General features: G+C 38.5%; 1 long non-coding RNA gene across 1 annotated transcript in view; it reads right to left on the reverse strand.

The window, feature by feature from the left end:
* The window catches only part of LOC139177550 (uncharacterized), a 77552-nt gene extending 70936 nt beyond the window's left edge, over window positions 1–6616 (reverse strand). The window contains exon 1 of the long non-coding RNA XR_011562001.1: window positions 6459–6616. This is a non-coding gene — a long non-coding RNA (uncharacterized lncRNA). The remainder of the gene's footprint in view (window positions 1–6458) is intronic.
* Between the last annotated feature and the right edge of the window lie 3400 nt (window positions 6617–10016).

The following is a 10016-nucleotide window of genomic DNA, read 5'->3' on the forward strand; positions in this document are numbered from 1 at the left end:
AGAATCAGACATGACTAAACTATGTTGGGAACACCTTGTTTAACCTTAATTACTGCCTTTGAGACCTGGTCTCCAAATACACAGCCTTCCCATGTGGCTCTAGTGGTAAAGAACCTGTCTGCTGATGCAGGAGACATAAGAGATGCAGGTTCAATACTAGGGTTGAGAAGATCCCCTGGAGGAGAGCATGGCGATCACTCTGGTATTCTTGCCTGGAGGATTCCATGGAGTCTGGCAGGCTATAGTCCACTGAGTCTCAGAGAGTCGGACACAACTGAAGTGACTTAGCACTCCAAATACAGCCATATTGGGAGTTAGAGCTTCAACATATGAATTTTGGGAAGGAGCAGCACAAACATTCAGTTCATAAAAACATCTTAAGACAGACTGCAGAGCAGATCATCTGGAAGCCATCACCTAGACATCATGACACCTTCATGGTCATATACAAGTAAGAAGGATCACCTCTCTGCAGTCCTCTTAGCATACTTGTTTCTGTTGCAAAAGACACAGATGCATAGGATCTGAAAGTTGTTCTTTTAAAAACATGCAGCATTTAACCGTTATCTGTAAACTTCTCTGGTAGCTCAGCTGGTAAAGAATCTGCCTGCAATGCAGGAGACCCTGCTTCGATTCCTGGGTTGGGAAGATCCCCTGGAGAAGGGAACGGCTACCCATACCAGTATTCTGGCCTGGAGAATCCCATGGACTATCCATGGGATCACAAAGAGTCAGACACAACTAAGCAGCTTTCACTTTCTTTTTTCTTTGGTAAACTTCTGGATTTATTTCTTTCCTTTTCCCTTTGGTATATATAAAGGCTGCTCTGAGTGTTCTTTAACTACATTCAGATTTGGGACAGAGATCTGACCAATAGAGCACTGGCTTCCTGGAGTTATCATGTAGAGTCACTACTAGGCAGAAGGTGATAATTAAGGGTCCAAGTCAAGACTGCTATGTCTGCCTTTTGGAGCATCTCTTTTCAGATCAGATTCTGAAGATTCCGAATTTATTAATTTAATAAATCAGGAAGCATTCTCTTCCACAGTCCCCCACTTTTCTACTATCGTGTCTAATTTATTTTCCTTGTACTCTGTTTGCCAGAATATCCTGGTCATGATTCTTGAATGCTGATTGTTATGGGCCGAATTGTGGTCCCACAAAAAAAAGTCTTAACCTTTAATATCTGAGAATTCAACCTTATTTGGAGATAAAATTTTTACAGAGGTAATCAAGTTAAAATGAGGTCAAGTTAAAACTAGCAGTGGTTATGAAAATATCCACATTTTATGGGATTAGTTTAACAGATGACTATACTGGGGCCATTTAGGTAAAAAATTGAGACCTTGTTAGTAGAAATTAAATAATTGAAATCTCTATTTCCTTTCTCCCAGTCAAGCTCTCTTTTAGGTTAAACATGTATTATTTTGAAATAATTATAAATTCACAAAAATATTGCAGAGAGAGCTTATATGACCATCAGCTAGCTTCCTCCAGTGGTGGAAATTGGATTAGAGAGGACCCTAATTCAAAATGATTGGTGTCCTTATAAAAAGGGGAGTTTTAGACACAGAGAAATACATACAAAGGAAAAATGACATGAAGACACCCATAGGGAGAACATCAGGTGAAGATCAGAGTTATGATGCATAAGCTAAGGAATTACCAGAAGTTAGGCAAGGAGACAGTAACTTTCTATTGTTTTCTGTTGTTTAAGCCACCTCAGTTCAGTTCAGTTCAGTTCAGTCGCTCAGTCATGTCCGACTCTCTGCAACCCCGTGAATTGCAGCACGCTAGGCCTCCCTGTCCATCACCAACTCCCGGAGTTCACCCAAACTCATGTCTAACGAGTCAGTGGTGCCATCCAGCCATCTCATCCTCTGTTGTCCCCTTCTCCTTCTGCCCCCAATCCCTCCCAGCATCAGAGTCTTTTCCAATGAGTCAACTCTTCACATGAGGTGGCCAAAGTATTGGAGTTTCAGCTTCAGCATCAGTCCTTCCAAAGAACACCCAGGGCTGATCTCCTTTAGAATGGACTGATTGGATCTCCTTGCAGTCCAAGGGACTCTCAAGAGTCTTCTCCAACACCACAGTTCAAAAGCATCAATTCTTAATTGCTCAGCTTTCTTCACAGTCCAACTCTCACATCCATACATGACCACTGCAAAAACCATAGCTTTGACTAGATGGACCTTTGTTGGCAAAGTAATATCTCTGCTTTTGAATATGCTATCTAGGTTGGTCATAATTTTCCTTCCAAGGAGTAAGCATCTTTTAATTTCATGGCTACAATCACCATCTGCAGTGATTTTTGGAGCCCCCCAAAATGAAGTCTGACACTGTTTCCACTGTTTCCCCATCTATTTCCCATGAAGTGATGGGACCAGATGCCATGATCTTCGTTTTCTGAATGTTGAGCTTTAAGCCAACTTTTTCACTCTCCTCTTTCCCCTTCATCAAGAGGCTTTTTAGTTCCTCTTCCCTTTCTGCCATAAGGGTGGTGTCATCTGCGTATCTGAGGTTATTGATATTTCTCCCGGCAATCTTGATTCCAACTTGTGCTTCTTCCAGCCCAGCATTTCTCATGATGTACTCTGCATAGAAGTTAAATAAGCAGTGTGACAGTATACAGCCTTGACGTACTCCTTTTCCTATTTGGAACCAGTCTGTTGTTCCATGTCTAGTTCTAACTGTTGCTTCCTGACCTGCATACAGATTTCTCAAGAGGCAGGTCAGGTGGTCTGGTATTCCCACCTCTTTCAGAATTTTCCACAGTTTATTGTGATCCGCACAGTCAAAGGCTTTGGCATAGTCAATAAAGCAGAAATATATGATTTTCTGGAACTCTCTTGCTTTTTCCATGATCCAGTGGATATTGGCAATTTGATCTCTGATTCCTCTGCCTTTTCTAAAACCAGCATGAACATCTGGAAGTTCACGGTTCATGTATTGCTGAAGCCTGGCTTGGAGAATTTTGAGCATTACTTTAGTGGTAATTAATTGCAGCATCCTCAGAAATAAATGGATGAAATGAGTTAAGTCGGGTTCTCATTGGCATTAGATTAAACACAGCTTACTTTACTCCTTTCAGTATCAGTCACTGATAACCGGGGACCTTTCTGTTGATTGGATCAAAGAACTATATGCCTCAAAGGGGGAAGACTGAAAAGGACCAGATGGGCATTTCAGAGAAAGTCTGCCCCCAAAGATACTGACTGCAAGGGAGTAAGGGATGGTGGAAAGGGAATATTATAGAAATGGAGAATCGATCAGGGTTGCCAGCATTTCTAGAAGGAAGGAAAGGTATGACTAGACAGAGGTAACACTAGGAGTTCCCTAGCATAACAAAGCAATACTGTACCTTGATTGCTGTGGTGGTTATACAAATCTGTATATGGAATAAAATGTCATATACGTTATGCAACGTATATGGTTATACAAATCTGTATATGGAATAAAATGTCATATACGTTATGCAACGTATATGGTTATACAAATCTGTACATGGAATAAAATGTCATATACGTTATGCAACGTACATGGTTATACAAATCTGTACATGGAATAAAATGTCATATACGTTATGCAACATACATGGTTATACAAATCTGTACATGGAATAAAATGTCATATACGTTATGCAACGTACATGGTTATACAAATCTGTACATGGAATAAAATGTCATATACGTTATGCAACGTACATGGTTATACAAATCTGTACATGGAATAAAATGTCATATACGTTATGCAACGTACATGGTTATACAAATCTGTACATGGAATAAAATGTCATATACGTTATGCAACGTACTTGGTTATACAAATCTGTACATGGAATAAAATGTCATATACGTTATGCAACGTATTTGGTTATACAAATCTGTATATGGAATAAAATGTCATATACGTTATGCAACGTACATGGTTATACAAATCTGTACATGGAATAAAATGTCATATACGTTATGCAACGTACTTGGTTATACAAATCTGTACATGGAATAAAATGTCATATACGTTATGCAACGTATTTGGTTATACAAATCTGTATATGGAATAAAATGTCATATACGTACACCTCCCCAAGAAAATAATGATTACATTCCAAGGTTGGTGAAATATCAGTAACATCTGTAGTCTAGTTAGTTGTATTGTTCTAATGTCAGTTTCCTGGTTTTGCTAATGTATTGTGTGTTTTCATTTTTTTATTAAAGTTTTGTATGTGGATAATTTTTTAAAGTCTTTACTGAATTTGTTACAATATTGTTTTTATTTTATGTTTTGGTTTTTTGACCACAAGCCATGTACGATCTTAACTCCATAACCAGTGATCAAACCTGCACCTCCTGCATTGGAAGGCAAAATCCTAGTGACTGGACCTCCAGGGAAGTCCCTTGATAATATATGGTTGCTATGTAAGATGCTAGTTACCATCAGAGAAGACTGGTTAATGGGTACACATTTGTACTATTTCTGCAACTTTTGGGGGGTAAATTTGTAATTATTTCAAAACAATAAATGTTTAACCAAAAAGAGTACCTGGCTGGCAGATAGGAGATAGAGATTTCAATTCTTTAATTTTTACCCACATGGTCTCAACCTCGATGGCCCCAGTATAATCTGTTAAACTAATCTCATAAAATGTGAATATTTTCATAATCACAACTAGTTTTAAAGATTAGATTTCAAGGGCAACAATAGCAAAATTTTAAGCATGTACCATTGAACTTAGTAGAACTTCAGCTTTTAGTCTAGTATTTATTCCACCCTCTCTCATACTTTCTGCTCTAATTGAACTCTGTTAAACACTTAAAAATAACACACAAATGGAACCCCTCTGGACTGTAACACAAGTGGACTTCAAAGCAACATCGTGAGTCACCAGTTGGCAGCTGGCTATCATTGCAGTTATCAAGTTCGGATTATCTCTAATCCTGTACCAGCCTTAGTTTTACTTTTTGAAAAATGAAATAATTGATTCTAATAAGTGATCCAAGACTTATCATTAGTGTCTTTTTAATTTCTCCCTGGTATTTCTTTTGAGCTCTAATCAGATCCGGGTCTCTTTAGTACAGTTTTCAGGCAATATTCATATATTCTATTTTCAAGATTTATTTTTAAAATGATGGTACTTGAGATGCTTGGTAACTGAGTAAACAAGCTACAGAACAGGATTATGGATAGGCTCATTTCTGTATGAAATGCATGTGCGTGGGTACAGGCACATTACATTTATTTTAACATATGCACAGAAAGAATCTGGACAAATAGACTCCAATCTGTTAACAGTGGTTATCTCTGAAGGACTGAGGTTACAAAAAGGTGCATTTTTAAGGAATGTGTTTCCATAATATTTAATCAGTAAAGATCAGTTTATGTTTGATTTGTTGGCCCAATGATATTGGCCAGCAAGATGCATATATTAATCTCATTCCTAGCTACGTCACTACACATGGGCACATGCACTCACACAGAGTATATATTAGCAAATCACTCACCCTCAGGAATGATGCAGAGGAAACCTTAGATTATATGGAAGAATCACAGGCCTTTTCATTCTTGCCTCTTACTTTTTAATCCAGCCTATTCTAGCCATACATCTCAACAGTTCTGGTCCATTATACTCTGTTCCTAATGCTTTGATTCCTTCTCTGTCTGCTTCTGAACACTTAGGGTTGTAATATTGACTTCCATCTCACCTCTGATCCTAAAACTTGGTGCTTATGAGTGGTCTGTTGTGTTTGAAACTTAGCATGGTTTACTCCTTCATGGAAAGTTTGTGGCAATGCTCTCCACCTGGATCCAGCCTTGGAAAAGATTGCATGCCTCAGCCCACATCTCAGCCCATCTATTCTGCCAGTGATGGCTGGGGTAAAAGATGCCTATTAGGGTGGGTAAATAGTGAGGAAGGAAGAGGGGGTCTCAGTGCTGGCAGCCTGACACACACACAGGAGGGACTGAAAATGCTTGCTTTTGCATAGAGCATCACCCAAACATAATGACATCATTTGTGTAAAAAAAAAAATTGCAACATAAAGAAGAAAAAACAAGAGGTCACTGCTGATGTGGCTTTTGTACATCTAAGTTCAATACAAATGTACATATTTAAGTAAAAGAATTAAGAGAGAGCTAGAGTTCTGCATGAGCAAAGGACAGGGGAAGACAACATACACAATACGTCACTGACATCCCAAAGGGGAGAGGAGGAAGTACGGACACAGAGTGGGTGCTACTTCTCAGATTAAAGCATGGTGGAAGAGAGGGATTGCATCCTGATGGGGGCCCACAAGTATCAGGGGAGTCTTTAAAGACTGTGTCCTGCCGAGAAGTTGGTTCTTTGGGGACCACTGACTCAAGACAGTCTGAGCTCCCTTCTACTGATCACCTTCCCAGCCTACATACAGAATTGAGCCAAAAGTCAAGACACAATCATGAAGAAAAGCCATAGCCCTTACCTTTTGTGGGAGAAGGAAGGAGCAGTTCACAAATTATCAGCAGTATTGTGGTGAGGGGACCACAGTTCTGAAAGCTTTATGGGTGATAACTTTGAACTCTGATGAGCATTAGACCTTTTCAGCTGAAGAATGTGTCTTAAGTTCACTTACACAGAAGTTTGCACAGTCTCAGGGAGTTCACAACCCCAGCTTAAGAACTTTTTAAAAGCTAAATTTCCTTGTAAAAGGTTAAAACTCAATGGAAAAACAGGAAGTTCTTAGTGTGGAATTTAGAATACTTAAGCAAAATATGGAGGAAATGAAAATAGGAAAACTAATAACAAAATGAAAGCCAAGATGAATAGGCTTTGTAAAATAGCAAAATCTCTTTGGACCAGACTTTAAACAGAAAAGTCATCTAGTAAAGCTGAATGTTTCCTCAAAGGAACAATAGAAAAACCACAAGGGTTGAAATAAATAGAGAAGGAGCAAGAAGAAGCCGAGTTGACTATGCAAACACTCACATTACAAATTAAAATCACAAAAAGAAACTTGGCCAGCTTACCCAAGAGAGCACAAAGAGATAGCAGGTAATTGGGCTAAAATCAGAAAATAAAAGACAGAAATGAGATGCAAATTGCAAGATGCAAACAAAGACATGTACAAAGTGTTTTAAACATAAAGCGCAGGAGACAATTACAAGGATGTTGGTCTTCAAATGACTTCTTTAAAAGATTTTTTAATCTCTTAACAACTTACAACTGTACAGGAATTTAGTTTGCAAAGTTTTTAGAAGTCAATAGTAACAGTAATAGTAATGTTAAGAATAGTAATAATCATAAAATCACCAGTGTGTCATAGGTATGAAACATAAGTTCCAGATATGAAATCTTGTTTCCATTCATTTACTCCCTCAACAATAATTTTCAGATCATATTAGTGGAGATCTTAAATTAGTAAATCCACATAAAGCACTTAATATAACTATTAGTACTGGTATTACTATTGGTTTCCCAAGTGGTGCTAGTAGTAAAGAACCAGCCTGGCTGGGTCGGGAAGTTCCCCTGGAGGAGGGCATGGCAACCCACTCTAGTATTCTTGCCTGGAGAATCCCATAGACAGAGGAGCCTGGTGGGCTACTGTTCATATGGTTGCAAAGAGTCAGAAATGACTGAAGTGACTGAGCACACAGCACATTATTATTGTTATCAATGTTTCTGCTTGCTTAGCAACCATTCACCCTTTTGTGATTCAAGAATCTCTTTTCTCTCTTTGTGAACCATCCTCACCCTACTCTGAATCTTTATGAGTTGAATGGGGTTGACTTCTGCTCCTAGGTTCTGAAAGGTCTCCTGACTCCAAGTAAGGCAGACTGCCTCAATCCTCAGTTATGGTTGTGAACCCATGAATGGCACTTGACCCAAGCAGACCCATGAAAACCCTAGCTGTGATATTTGCTGAAATGATCTCTTTCTAAGACATGGAGTACTGAGAATCAGATAAGCCTGAAACAATCAGAGTCATCTTGGCCCCTACAAAGGCAGAACATGACTAAGAGTAAAAGCAACCAAAAGAGAAGCTGAAGGACAAAGTTTGAGTCCAGAGACATGGCTAGGATGAAACCACCCATTTCTAGTTCTAGATTCACCAGTTACATGATCCACTGATGCCTTTTTCTTGAATAGGTTGGTGTGAATTGCATTTCTATAGCTTACAACCCAGAGTACTGGCCAGAATAAGTGCTTACATGTACACCATATGTGCTGGAGAAATGTCAGAGTCTAAGCTAGAAGAGGGCTCCATCTTCATGGAGCCTGGAGTCTACTGAGGAAGTCTGGTATGAATAATTCATTCTGATGCATTGAGAGTTATAAAGAAGGAGTGCAGGTGTCCAATAACAGAGTTTAATAATAGGTGCACCTCACCTGGCCTGAGAGATTGGAGAAGAATTCCCCAGTGATGAGACACTTATTCTAAGATATGAAGGATGAAAAGGAGTTCACCTGATTTAAACAGATTACATTGAAGAGAAAAAATTCTTGTATATATGCCAAATCCTTGAACAAAATTTTTACTCCATATATGATATAGAAGGAAACTTTGACTAATAGGGCAGATAATATCAGAAAGGCAAAGACAAAAATATACACTACTATGTATAAAATACATAACTAGTGAAAACTGACTGTATAGCACAGGGAATTCTACTCAATGCTGTGTGGTGACCTAAATGGGAAGGAAATTCAAGGAAGAGGGATATACATATACATGTAACTAATACATTTTGCAGTACAGCAGAAAGGAACACAGCATTGTATAATAAAGTGACTATACTCCAATAAAAAAATTTTTAAAAAGAAATGCAAAGTCAAGGATACACATTATGTAGAAATCAAGCTATTTATAGATTAAAATATGTGAGATATATCCATTTATATATTTATATATATATATAAAAAAATGAGAAATTATACACAAGGAGACTGCTAAGGAAGTGTACAAGGAATTATGAATACATGGTGCTGAAGATCATTCACTCTGGGAAAACAAAGTATTGGGGCAGTTTAGATAGAGCAACTGTATTATGCTGAAGTCTGGAAAATTCCATGGACAGAGGAGCTCGGCAGGCTGCAGTCCATGGGGTTGCCAAGAGTCAGACACGACTGAGAGACTAACACTATTAGGTTGAAGGGTTGAGGCGTTAGGAGTTCTGAGGACTGAAAATTACTTCTGTGATCTTAGAAAAGTCATGCAAATTTAAGACCTCATTTTTTTTTCAGCTTAAAGAATACAGAGAGCTAATTAAAGGTCTCTAAGAAATTTTGCACTAATCAAATTCTATGATGGGTCTCCAACCCAGTGCTTCAAAGGTTAATTCTGACATGTTAAAGCATGATTCAGACATCTACCAAGGGTCACATTCCTGAGTTCATATTTCAGCAGGGCCTTTGTATTAATTATTCTTTGCTTGTAGGATTGCAACCTACCTCAAGAACTTGACTTTAAAAGAAAGATAGAAGCTATAACCCATGTTTCACGTCACTGTGGTTGTTCAGTCCACAATGAACAAAAAACCACTGTGGTTGTTCATGTCCGACTCTTTGTGACCCCATGGACACCAGGCTTCCCTATCTTTCACAATCTGCAGGAGTTTGCTCAAACTCATGTCCCTTGAGTTGGTGATGCTATCCAACCACCTCATCCTCTGTCATTCCCCTTCTTTCACATCGTAGAGCATAGGATATAGGCAAAGTGTGATGCTCTTAAGAATCAAACAGAGCTCTCAAAACTATTCTTAGAAATGAATCTGGATTGAGAAATGATAGCAAAAGTAAATTACATGCATGACAATGAGTATAAAATACTGTGTCTGGCTTCAAAAGAAAAAAAAAAATACCAAGTGGACACGAAGTCTTTCAAAGAATTCTCTTGGGAGATGAATCCCTGATCCTAGACCTGTGCTTAGCCACACACCAGGCAAACTTTAAGAAACTACATCTTTGAATTGCCTATGGACACATTGCTTGTTCTTTGTACTACCCTTAAGAGTGATACAATCTTTCCTTAGGATGATTTTTG

The sequence above is a fragment of the Bos indicus genome, chromosome 2 (assembly GCF_029378745.1).
Source record: "Bos indicus isolate NIAB-ARS_2022 breed Sahiwal x Tharparkar chromosome 2, NIAB-ARS_B.indTharparkar_mat_pri_1.0, whole genome shotgun sequence".
Classification (NCBI taxonomy): Eukaryota; Metazoa; Chordata; class Mammalia; order Artiodactyla; family Bovidae; genus Bos; species Bos indicus.